Here is a 14181-nt window from a genome sequence, read left to right as displayed (position 1 = left end):
GAACGATGACACAATGTTAAATTAATGTATAACAACTGTTTAATTACTTTTTGTCGCTGCCACACTACTAGTACTAATATAATAGCAATTATTTAACTTCTTTGATTTTATTTATTGTTCTAAATGAATTTTAGGTATTATAACAAGCAAGCAAGATATTTGACTTGAAAAGGTTATTCGTACTGATAACCTACAAACACTGTTTTCATTTCCGCAGAATCAATTATATGTAAATCTTTTTGTTTCTTCTGTTTTTACTTTGAAAGTGCTTTGTGTCACAAATGAGAGTCCCTGATTTCAGAAGGCGCTACCATTTCATGTTTAAGCTGTGTGCCTTAGCTTGTCTTGACATTATCGAATATTGTGGTTATAATAAGGGAAAAAAACTTTGTGCCTTCTTAACCCTATTTTAAGCAAGTATTTCTGTGGGATTTGGCTTAATTAATATCATAGAGTAGTAAGAGTGCAGAAAATTTACTACATAAAATCAATTATACCTACCTAACCACTTATACCTGAACTAAATAAGTAAAATACCTATTTTGGTTTTTCTATTTTTTTTACAAAAGTCATAGCATTTCTATCGCTCCTAATGGAACGTTGATGTACCTAATTATGTATTGTAATTGTATTGGTTTTTCTGCTTATGTGTACTAAAACCCCAAGTTTTTTATATTATTTGGTAGAATAGGCATATTTATATATTCAAAGGATGATCGTGTTAAATCGGACATAAACGCCTCACGCGAAGTCTTTAGTCAATTATTAGATAATTTATACTTTAACGCCTTTGAGCAAAATTACAGATAGGTAGCTACATATATATAAGAAGTAGATACATCACAATAATATGAGCATACATCGCAAATTGGAGGTAATTATTAAACGCATGATCGAACTACTAGAAAACGATTTCTATATCGATAGAGTTGAAACCAGTTCAATGGTCCACATATCCATTGGACTGGCCAGCTGATACGTGAGAATCTAGGAACTTGAGAAATCTATGCCTGGTTTTTCACTTAATAGTATTTACAAACGTGGCATTAAGTTGGAATACTTTTGCAGATTACATCACGCTCCGGCATTTAAAAGATGATCAAATTCAAGTGTGTCAAAAACCTGCACCACTATTTCAACGTTATGCCACATTTATTAAAGCCTATCAGCGAACGAAAAAATTTGACTACATACGGAAGGTAAAGCATACAAATAGGTAGTTATTTTTTTTAGTAAAATTTTCTATAGTAATAATATTGGCGACGGCCGATTGGCGCAGTTTGCAGCGACCCTGCTTTCTAAGTCCAAGGCCGTCCAAGGTTTGATTCCCACTACTGGGAAACGTTTGTGTGATGAGCATGAATGTTTTTCAGTGTCTGGGTGGTTTATATGTATATTGCTATTTATTTATGTATATTATTCAAAAATAGTCATCATCTTAGTGCCCATAACACATGCTACGCTTACTTTGGGGCTAGGTGGCGATGTGTGTATTGTCGTAGTATATTTATTTATTTATTAATATAGACTAAGCAGATTACCTTTTGGGAAGTGTGTTTAATGGCAACACTTTGCAAGGCATGCTAGTAACACACCCTGCAACGCCGCCACGTGCTCACAAACCTGAGGTGAGGTGTGGTGGCCTCATGTGCCTGAAATATCACCGGCATACACGCTCTGGAGACCGGAACGCAGCATTGCATCAATGCTGCTTGGCGACACAAAAAAGCATGGCGGTAGTAACCCGGACAAGCTGTCACTCTCTCTATCCTACTACTAAAAGTAGTTTAAAGTAGTCTAAATCTTATACTCTTAGAATCTAATCTATCTTTTCAGTAAGTGGGGATCAACATAAAGATAATTATATCTTAAGAAAGCAATATAAAGTAAAAAAATATACCGACTTAGTAAACAAAATACCTATCTCATCATATCAACCCATTACCGGGCAACGGTCTCCTCTTGCTACCTCCTTGGTATATGTTCCAATAAAGATTACTTCTGGGTTCAAATGCCGAGACGGGCAAACAAATGTAAACTATAATAATAATTCATAGCTACCTACCTAGTGAAATAAAAGATACATACTTAGGTATATAACCTTCTTATAAGGTTTTTCTGATCAAGAAAAGGTTATTGGGAAATTGGCGTTTTAACGCTCCGGTGCCTCAGAGAAAACGTTAAGCAATCAGTCCCAGTTACTATCACCAGCACGTGATAATAATCGGTAAACCTTCCGAACCGGCCTTCCGAACCGGTGGTAGAGTCACTACAAACCGACTGACTTGACGTTTCAAAAGTGCTTATAAATTAGGCCTACTTGAAATAAATGAATTTTGAAATTTGATTTTTTTTTTAATAAAGCCCGTCGACCCGAATGAGAGCAGCGTGGCGGGTGAAAGCTATCCTTGTCCCCTATAAGAGAGAGAGCCTGTGCCCAGCTACGTGTGGGAGACATTGAACTGAGATAAATAAAGAAATAAGAAGTACAAGTTGGTACCAATGTTAAAGAATAATAATTCTAGATAACTACCACCTAAATCGGGGATAGCCTAGTGGTTAAAGCTTCGGCTTCCCTTTCGGCGTAACTGAGTACGATCCCCGGCACGCATTTCTATCTTTTAGGAGTTATGTGCGTTTTTAATTTAAGAAATCTAAAATATCACTCGTTTTAACGGTAAAGAAAAACATCGTGCATGACAGATCTCCATAACGTTCTCAATGGTGTTTGAAGACCTAAGTACGTAGCGTAGCGTAGTGTACTATGGCCTTTACCCTCCTTATTCTGAGAAGAGACCCGCACCCTGTAGTGGGCCGTTAAAAGGGTTGATGATGATACCTAACACTAATCTAGAAAGATCGAAAGAGAAAGGAATCACTTTTAAGTAGTCAGTATACCTATATTTTCACCAAGCAAAACACCGCTAGGTAAACTTTATAAGAATCAAAAATAAACAATCTGCATAAAACAATCGCTCTGATAGGAATACGAGCAAACAATAGACTGGTATGACACCTTGGTATGTGTAGCACTTTGAACAATAAGAGATTCTAATAACAATATTCTCAAGGCATTCAAAATAAAGAATGATTTGCATACAATTCAAAAAAATCTTTTATAATAGGTAGGTAGGTGCGCTTGCAATAGCTAAAAACTATACAAAATAACAGCTAGGTATACCTACTAAGTATTTATTTTCATAATATATGTGATCTCAGATTTCAGAAAGGAAGCGATGATAGCCAAGTGGTCTGGGCTTAGGCTTCCCTAACGAAGGGACCAAGATTTAGTCACGCACCTGTGACTAAGGTATACTTATGCACTTACCCACCAAATACGTGCTACGTGCTTTGGTAAAGACGACTAATAAAAATAAAATCCTGCGTATTATGTACCTACCTAATCACTATAAAAATTTCAGGTAATTATGTACTTAACTTTAAAAAACACTTACAGACACGGTCCTCAAACATCCGGAATTCATCCGAAGTAGGCCAGGTAGGTAAACCAACCTACTCCGGATGGCTTCGAAAATATGATGAAATATCACATTGTAGCCAGGTAGGTATGGCACCAAAAATAAATACGGGGCATAAACAGAAGAAACAGTCTGTTCTCGCAACCGCTCTTCTATGACTAAACCAGTTTAATAAAAAAGATTTTTTTTTAATCAAGTTACTATTAATAGATCAAGGTTACTACGGTTCAAGTAAACGGTATCGAAACAGATGATGATAAAATTTTGTGTATACCATATTTCGGAATACTATCACGTACCTACCTAGAAGAAGTAGGTAATAGGAAGTTATGTAATGACTCATCATTTTAAAAACTGTAGGTACACAGCTATAGCATCATAAGGCAAGAATCACAGATATAAATAGCTCGTTCCAGATTAGTGTATAGGTAGGTGGGAACATATTAGTCTTTATAAACAAAAAGTGGATATAAACAGTCGACTTACAAGAAATGGTCATAAATTAGTGACATCTGCATATCGTCTGCGAAAGGTGCAGAAGTCATTTGTGGGATTGAGTATACGCTTTTATAATATGATTCCTAAGGTAATTTTGGACCTACCAATCCATAAGTTTAAAGAATGTGTTAAAACACATTTATTACAGCGAGGTTATTATACAATTGATGAGTTTCTTAATGACAAGGTTGCTTGGAAGCATCCGGCTCCGCTTTCATCTCTCACAAGATAGAAAAATGAATGTTAAAATATAAAATGTAAATTTTTGATGTTGGAAAAGAGCAACTGCTGAGTTTCTTGCCGGCTTCTTCTCGGTAGAATCTGCCTTCCGAACCGGTGGTAGAGTCACTACACACGGACAGACTTGACGTTTCAAAAGTGCTTGTATTAGGCCTACTTGAAATAAATGAATTTTGAATTATTTTGAATTTTTGAATTATGGAACCTACGTACTGTAACTGTTAAAGTAGTAGACAAAAGAGTTCCTTTCTTCCATTGAACTCAATAAAGCATTACGACATTAGAGGCATTCCATGAACTGCATTTGTATGAGCCTTTTATCAGACAGACAACTACCCGTCTTACTAATAAACCGGCCATTCATTTACTTATCTTATTTCGTTTCCCAATGCGTTGATAATAATATTTTAATATAAAAATAGGAAAGATATGTTTATTTGTTTTATTTGAACCGATTTTAATAATTTCATTGGAAATCTATTGTATATAGAGCTAACATAGGCTTTATTTATTATAAATAATAATAAGATTTCAGCCTGAAATAATGTTAGATATGTATTTGTAAACCAAGCTAGGAGAAAACACGATCGAGATAGTGATGCGCTGTCCAATGGCTTGTCATACAGAAATACTCGTACTATACCTATTATACAAACATTTTGGTCTTTAGAAGATTTAACCAAAGTGGTCGAAACCATAAACGTATGTCTTGTAATAACATGACCAAATTTAAAAACAATATCTGTTTTAAATCGTCATTTTTTGGCATAAAATATTAATCATTACAAGGAAGATACAGTTTATTATCAAGACAATCTTATGTAGATAAACCTTGACCTACACATCATGTTATATGGTTGCATAGGTAGTTTAGGAAAAACTTAATGAAAAATTTATATTACAGGTCGTACGGGAGCAATATAACTTTACTATACGACCCTTATTTAACAGCTAGTGGTTAACATGACTATAATTTATCACATTTTCAATACACAACAAAACATAACTTTCTATAGCGTCGTGACAATCGTTATAGCCCGCACTATTATTAAATGATAATATCAATGTTATACATGGGTTAGAATACCACATTGTTCAGCCAGTAAATCAGGATCATAACATTAGACACATGAATTTGATAAAATCAATGATAGCTATGTAGGTACTTTCTAATCTCCGAGTGAATAAATTGACGAGACATCGTACATACAGGAACTTCTTTAATTTATAATAATCAAAAGCTTTCCACAGTTTAGTGATTAATTAATATATCAGGAGACCCAATTAAATACAACTGAGCTGTAACAGCATCAATTAACAAAAAAACTTTATTTCAAAAACACAGTCTAATCAGCTAATTTACAACTTTGAGTTGTAAATAAGCCTGTGTAATTAAAACTGTATATATAATAAATTATGGCAATATTTGCTGTTTTTGCTGTTAGTGTGGTTGCTAAATTCACTCATCAAAACAACGAAAGAAATCTAAACAAATTTCAAGAAATGCAGAGAGGCTGAACGTCTGGTGTAGAAAGCTCCAAGCTTAATCATTAATATGCTAAAAATCTTCACCGTGAAGACAACGCTCAAAAATACTTTCACGACACATTCGGGTAATGCACGCAAGCATGACTTGAGTGCAATATCAACTTCTAAGAGTGCATTCTATCTTACTTGACCAAGTAGCGTATCAGTCTATAAAAGTTGGGATCAAGTCATAGTAAAATCGCAAGATATTATTTGTATTAAAATTAAATTTGAATATTTTTATACATGTTAAAAGTCCTGTTAATTAAGGAATATTCTGATGCCAAGCACCAATGTGGTAACAAAATATTGTTGTGGCATAAAGCGGATTCACGCTATCCAAGCTTTTCATAACGAAAGTCACTTAATATCCTTCGAAATCTTTGTGTTGTGACAGCTGCAAGTTGCGCGAAAAAACACCTTGACACTTCACTGCGTTCTCCACAAGTTTATAATTGAATCACTAAATCTTGCGTACGAATAAAAACTGGAAATCACACAAACCATCATTCTCAGAAGAGAGATATATCGCGTCGAAAAATTATTCGGGAGCATAAAACATAATCCACAAGGCGACCAATCACGGCAGCGTCGCCCCGCTTACTGTTGCACTCTGATCTTGATCAACTCCTGCGCACGTAGTGATGACGTGAGCAAGCGAGATCGATATACAGGTAGAGACAGAACATTTTATACCTGAATTTATAAAGCTTTAATAGTAACAATAGATATGACGTCCCCGTAAAATATATTTACGCAAACTACAGAGCTAACGTAAAAGATTTAAAGCGTACATGATTTAAATATTATAATATTATATTTGAACAAAAAGATTATGTTTTCATAATAAAGACATAGATAGTTATTATTAGCTATACAATTAAATTGTAATACGTTGTTCATTTATTAAAATATTAATGGGACACTTAAAAAGCCTACCAGTATTTAATTTTAGCCTGTGTTTTTTTTTCTGTCAAGACCCAGTGAAGCATCATGATGGCCATATTGAAAGTGAAGGTTAACAACAAGAAAAAAATAAGAACGTTGTGTAGAAGGTAAGATAATTTAGGTAAACCAGTGCAAGGTATTGCCCATGACCACGTCGTAATAACCAAAAAAACTAGGAGTAGGTATTGGAAAACAAAATGACATTACGACTCCGTATAACTTGAGCGTTGACCTTTATCTTCTACTGCATATTTTTTTGTAAAAAAAACTCATTTTCTCTCAAATGACATCGTTGGATGTCTGAGGATTAATAGCCCTATGAGAGAGGAGTATGATGATGCGGATAAGAGAATAAACATTATAAAATGAACAGACTAAATTCGAGATGTATCATAAGAATTAATAAGCCTTTTAAAATCCCATTAAATGCAAATAAGCCCATATGAGTGTATCGCTACGTTCATTCTGGTTACATAAGTTACAACATAATCCGGATAACATGGAAAGCGGCAGAAATGAGAAGGGAAAGTGCTAAGTGAAATTAAATACATAAACAACCTAGATTAACCCATTTTTTCAACATTTTTTAATTATATAACTTAACGCTTTTGTTTCAGTTTTTGCTGTATCCTGCGGGAAAGTTATTTTCTCGGAATTAAAAACATCCTATCTGTGTCCACGATGTACCTACGCTATCTCAATTCAAAACTTTACCAAGACTGGTTTAGCATTGAAGCCATAGGTAACAAAGGGTATACTTAAAAGTATCAAGATCAGTGCAGTAGTTGACGCTTTAGAATATACGTAATAAATAAACGGAAAAATATAAAAAAAAACAAGCACACTTTCGCATTCAATATATTAGGTTACTTTGAGTGACTCGTTTCTTAATTTAAAAATAGAAGTCCTGACGCGGGAGATAAGTAAATTATCGATGTACGAAATGATGTACAGTTACACTAGTTCAAGTTCAAATTATGTGCACGTGTAGAACCGGTAGCCTATCAGATCTACGTCATAATAAGCATTTAATACCAAGAATCATAATTATAATTATGCGGTTATAAAATTATGACTATAATTGCCAGATAGTAGCACAATAGTGGTCGCTATACGTCAATTCCACAGACACGATCAGTTGTTGATGTGAGAATCACATTTATCACCTTAATGCTGCTTTAATCATAGTTTTTTTAAATAAAATCTCTAAATCATATTAAATTTTATTAAAACTTAAATATACCTTATTTTATTATCTGCCATGCTATTATCTGTGCCGAAAGACTTATAAACAAAGCTATTGATTTATATATCACATTCTGACGTGAATGTAGAGACTTCACTAAATACCTCTGAATATTCATTATAACATATTCATCTAATACAAAAAAGTTCGTCTTTGGTTATTATGATTACAAATTGGGTTTCTAAAATGTATCTTTATAGTTAACTTTACGTCATGTTAGTATGATTTATTGAATAGCCAGGTTTTGACCTGTTTCTTTCAAAGCTATACAGCTTTATACCTATCTCTTTTTTTTTAATCGATTTTGTCAGGCAGTTGCAGGTTAGGATTAAATTCCTCTACAAAACCTCTCAAATGAACTGTCTTTAATGCGGATTTGAAAGGTTATGAAGAGAAATTACAAACCACTTTAATTAGAATGAGCAAAAAACTATTTCCCATTTGAGTTAGTAGTTCGACATAATAAGAGCAGAATCAATAACTCAATTCTTGTGCTAGCTTTGTCTTAAATCTTTTAATACTGTTATATAAAGCTGAATAGTGTGTTTCTTTGTTTGTTTACTTGAACTCGATGATCTCAGAAACTACTGGTCCGATTTGAAAATTATTTCAGTTTTGGATAGCCTAATTATTGAAAGCTATAGATCGTAGAGCTAAGATATATAGGAGAATAGCACCACTGAATGTTTCAAATCGTTTTTTCAGAGAAAAATAAATATTTTCTCCAATATCTTCGGTTCATGTTTGACCTACGCAAGTATGACCACGTATATGAATTTGGACAAAAGCTCAAGTGGTTTCCTATTCCTATTCGCCGTTTCTGGGATCTGTATGTACCTACTTTCGCTTGTGTACACTGTGTTATTAAATCCCAAAACACCTCGGACCTGAGATCATGTCGTATGCTGACACTGAGCATGCCATTCCACAAGACGAAGTTTTATAAGCTTCTCTTCACAGTACAAGCTATCGAATTCTGAAATGCACTCGCAAGGAACATACGACAGCAAAATCACTTGATATATTTAAAATCGCGGTACATTTCTCTTATTTGTGGACTTTTTATTTATGTATTTGTATGTAGCTATGTGAGTGTAAATTTATAATAATTTTGCACCACCTATTTGACAAGGCTCATGATTTCCTAATCCTAAGGTTGCCATTATTTCCCTCCGTGTGTGGTGTACAAATAAATAAATAAAAATAAAACTTCTCGAAAGAAATTCTGCGGTGCATAAAAAGTTCTTGAAGTATAGAAATACAGGCATGATAAATAGGAGCTTCTGTCACTCTTCGATTCATAATATTCTGTGCCTGTTTGATCATTATAGATAGACCAATATTTCAACAAACAAACCTTCGCATTTAGTATAAAAGGCATCACAGAGATCGAAATCAAATTCTAAGGAGCTTTGATCTCCGTATTTAGAGATATATTTTTCTAATCTTCAGCATTTTGTATGCTTTTTAAAGTTAGCAGAAAAAGCAGCATAAATATGAACGTGTGCTTAATCAATTTGAGTGGTGGGTGGAAAGTTCAAGTAAAAGTAGAAATGGTAATCCAAGAGGCTTCAATCGCATTTCATTTGCGTCGCAAATCAGACCGCGGCCAAGGCTGAGATCGTGGGGTTTCGCTTTCACAAATCACGACAAGAAATCGTTTAAAAATATCAACGAGGTACTTTACATTACAATGTAAAGTAACTCAAAAGTAAAAATCCTTCAAAATTATTCCCGGAATCAGTTCTGGACCAGCTTTCTTTTCTACATTTGTATTAAAATCTATAAATTTTGCATGACGAGCGCCAGCTCGACCAATCAGCAAAACTTTATACATTTCATTAATTTTATACATAAAAGTTTACAAAACACTTGTAGCTAGAGAACCAGAAAACCACCCAGGTATGAAATATATTATAAGAAAGTTATCGCCAGTTTAACATAATATTACTGTGTATAAATTATCAAAAGAGACTTAAAAAGTAAGACTTGAGTTCTTTTCTTTATATTACGTTCATAAAGAGTTCTTTCCAAATGTAACTATGACAGGAACTACACATAAACTCAATGTTTACCAAGATGGAACTGAATGCCTCATGTCCTCTATCGTTCGTCACTAAACAATAAAATTACATTGCGGTACATGATGAATTTCTATAAGCACAACCTATATATTTAAAGGATTACTATTAGGAAATCTACGTATGTTAACCATTTTAAAAAATTCTTTTATTTTAGCCTTATAAATAACGCGCGGAACATAAAACTGAATCAAGCTTTTTATCTCTCAAGGAGGAATCATTCAAAGCTTCCATGATAAAATTTTATTACTGTTACGTGATATGTTTGAGGACCTATGATCTAAACTCTGAAGTATGTGGTCTGTAAAGAGAAATCCAGACATGGATGGTCACATGGCTACAATCTGTGACAATATTGCACGACCAATTAAAGAATTAAACTGTTTACATCTAACGCCATATATGTATTTACAGTTGCAAATAGTTCAGATAACATTCTCATTTTTTCCGGAACTGGAACGTAACTAAAGACACGACTAACACCATGCAAAGAAATAGTTTAAAATAATTCGTTATGCATGTAATTAGCTACTGGATTGTATGAGGACTAAATTATTGAGAGTACGCAATTTTTCAAAGCATCTGATAATTTATTTAGAAAATGACATCTTTGATTGATGAAAGATGATTTTTGTCGTCTGGATGACGCAAGTAATGCACTAATTAATAATTTTAAACAGGTTCGTTCTCAGTGGTGAGTTCCTCCATATTATTTCATAAGCAGATAATGATATTATAATGGAAATTTTTAATCATTATGTTTAATTGGAGCTATTTTTCCATCTACATGTATTTAAAGTCTTCTGCATTTCCAAGGCACTAAATTTAAACAAATAACAATGAATGCGAAAATTTGCAATAAAGGCTACAACGGCTGTTCTTATGAACAGTATAATCTGACATTATTTCTAGAGTTACTTTACAGTACTTATTACTTAATTTGCTAGCATTTACGGTGCGTGTATAGAACAATTTGTATTTATAGTGCCTCTGTATTTCGTCATCGGCCTACATAACAATATTTCTCACAATAACCTATAGACATTAAGGCCATATTATTGGCTAATGTGGTCACTATACTAAGTGAGTGGAGCTAAGTCGAAAATTATCTTCATACTACATATAACTAATGGCGCGACTATCAGCCTTACACGTTATGTTATATAGATCATTATGCAATATCAAGATGGGCTTAGTAGGACGGAATCTGATTTTCTTCTAGCTCAATTTTCTTAGAATTTGTATTATAGGCCTGCATTAGCTCTACTGACCGTTACTGATTAAAAACTGTTTTATTTTGATTTTCATCTTTAGAAATGTATCGTTTATAGTATATTCACATACTATGAACGGCAGTATGTATATATTAGTTTGGGATGTTATGCGTTTATGTTTATCCAGAAATATCAATTGAGTTTCTATATCTTACATCTTTAAAAGAGCATTTCTTGTATATATATATATAAATATATATATATATATATATATAATTATATAATTGGAATTAATATATATATATAATTGGAATCTCGGAATCGGCTCCAACGATTTTCATGAAATTTAGATTCGTTGGTTTCATTTGTATTGGAATCTCGGAATCAGACATAAGACTATTTGTTTAAGTCGACTCATTCGCGGACGAAGTCGCGCTATTATTAATAATGCGAAAGTTGTACTCTGGACATTTAAAATAGGATTGATGGTTAGGTAGAAGAGACAAAGCATTCCATAACTGAATAATCTACATGTCATGAAGCAAAGGTTGAAGGTGAACTTTTTTTAGAAACTTTAGGATGCAATTTACTTCTACTGTCTATGACATCGGTATCATTTTTGTAGTTATACTTCTTTTGGCACGTTAGAGAAAAATATGAGAGTAAATTTTTAAGATACGCGCGAGAACCGTCACAAAAACCGACATCCTGAAGTTAGCTATATCTCAGTGCACACTTTTAATTGTCAAAGTCTGCGGGCTCATTCCACTGATATAATTGATGCACTTGTTCAAAATCTGAAATATTAATGTTGTGTGAAATTTAGCTGCCCGATATTGAGTTTATTAGTATTCCAAATTTAATTATGTTTATTATGTTATTTTCTTTAATTATGTACAAATAGTTGTGTTTGATATTGCGCTAGATAATGCGTCATAACAAAACTAACGTATTAAATACCTTTTTTCTATTGTTAGAGTCGTTTATAGCCGAAGTAATATAAAGAAGTATAACTTCTAACGAGTGTACATAAGCACAGACACGTTTTTATTTTGTTGTATTAATATAAGACTAATGTTTGAATTTATTCATGAACTTATTCGATATGCCTACAATATTCTCAATTAGGTTTCTAACTGGGTCTTGATTATGTATAGCCAATATTACTTGTTATTTCACTCGGTCAGCGCCCTTTTTACCAGTAAGAAATTAGTAGCACATCCCATGGTCCTTTGAGTGACCACGCAATACGCAAACCACTTTCTCTTCCTAGTCTTTATGCACACGTGTTTGTAATTAAAAATGAGTTATACGCGTAGGTCTGGGGCCTTGCATAACAATTTATAGGTACCTTTTGTGTGACATTTATCACAGTTGCCAAAGAACAAAACTTTACTTTTACTTGCTTGCAGAAATACAAATATTATCTTGCCTTATGTCTTCCTAATATCTAGCCTACACTAGTTTTTTTTCTCCAGTATTCAAAGTGAACAACACTATGATATGTACGCTTACACTTTCTTCTTATTGGAGTTCCTTTTCCAACAAAAGACATCATAGGATCATTTTGGCAACCTGACCCTTAGATATGCAGCTGTGAATAACAATCTAATTATGTAAGCATTTGTTACCATTGATGCAGGTGTGACTAACAGAATTATCTTGTTCTTTGCACGCCCTTTTTGTCTTGTACGCCCCAAAGTTTGCAAATCTTCAAACTTGTATTTAGAATATTACCTGATATGTCTTCTTATAACTAATTCAAATTCAAATTCAAATTCATTTATTTCAAGTAGGCCTACTTTATAAGCACTTTTGAAACGTCAAGTATGCATGTTTGTGTGACTCTACCACCGGTTCGGAAAGCAGATTCTACCGAGAAGAGCCGGCAAGAAACTCAGTAGTTGCTCTTTTCCAACATCAACATTTACAATCATTTTGCTATCTTGCGGGAGATGAGAGCGAGGCTGGCTGCTTCCATTCTACCTTGTCATTGAGGAATTCATCAAATGTATAGTAACCTCGCTGTACTAGATGCGTTTTTACACATTTTTTAAATGTATGCATTGGTAGGTCAAGAATTTCCTTAGGAATCATGTTGTAAAAGCGTATACTCAACCCCACAAAGGAGTTCTGCACCTTTCGCAGACGATATGCAGGTATCACCAATTTATGACCGTTTCTGGTAAGTCGATTGTTAATTTCAGCTTTTAATTTATAAAGAGTAATATTTTGCCTCACAAAGACTATATTATTATAAATGTATTGCGAAGCTACTGTAAGAATACCTATTTGTTTAAATTTTTCACGAAGCGATTCGCGTGATCCAAGTTTATATATTGATCGTACGGCTCTTTTCTGTAGTATAAATATACTTTCAATATCTGCAGCTTTTCCCCACAGCAAGATCCCATAGGACATAATACTGTGAAAGTATGCGAAATAAACAAGCCTAGCTGTTTCAACATCGGTAAGCTGTCTAATTTTCCTGATTGCATATGCAGCTGAGCTGAGTTTACTCGCTAGGCTTTCTATATGGGTACCCCACTGTAGCTTACAATCTAAGGTCACTCCTAGAAAAACAGTGGAGTTTTCTATTTCAAGTGTTTCTCCATTTATTATGATGTTTTTATCAATTTTTTTTACGTTAGGCAAAACAAATTCCAAACACTTAGTTTTTTTTGCATTTAAAAGTAAGTTATTAACAGTAAACCAGTCTGACACATGTGACAAAGCACGGTTTACGTCGTCAAAATTATCTTTGTTTCTATCAGTCTTAAAAATGAGAGATGTATCATCTGCGAACAGTACAATCTCACAAGTGCCCCTGACATGGTGTGGCAGATCATTTATATACACCAGAAACAATAAGGGACCCAAAATTGAGCCTTGTGGGACACCCATTAAGGCAGATGATCCCTTAGACTTTATGTCTTTTACGCATACCC

General features: G+C 33.7%; 1 protein-coding gene across 5 annotated transcripts in view; it reads right to left on the bottom strand.

Moving 5' to 3' along the window:
* Positions 1-14181, bottom strand: part of LOC120631169 (cGMP-dependent protein kinase, isozyme 2 forms cD4/T1/T3A/T3B) — a 205347-nt gene that overhangs the window by 47533 nt on the left and 143633 nt on the right. The window contains exon 1 of one of the 5 annotated variants that reach the window (XM_039900627.1): positions 6165-6334. The exons of 3 other annotated variants lie outside the window; for them this stretch is intronic. The gene's annotated coding sequence lies outside the window, so the exon portion shown is untranslated. Of the gene's footprint in view, positions 1-6164; positions 6335-14181 lie in introns of those variants that run through there. One more of the 5 variants, XM_039900628.1, reaches the window with a different exon arrangement.

This window comes from Pararge aegeria, chromosome 17 (genome assembly GCF_905163445.1).
Source record: "Pararge aegeria chromosome 17, ilParAegt1.1, whole genome shotgun sequence".
Classification (NCBI taxonomy): domain Eukaryota; kingdom Metazoa; phylum Arthropoda; class Insecta; order Lepidoptera; family Nymphalidae; genus Pararge; species Pararge aegeria.
This window is presented reverse-complemented; position numbering and strand designations above follow the sequence as displayed.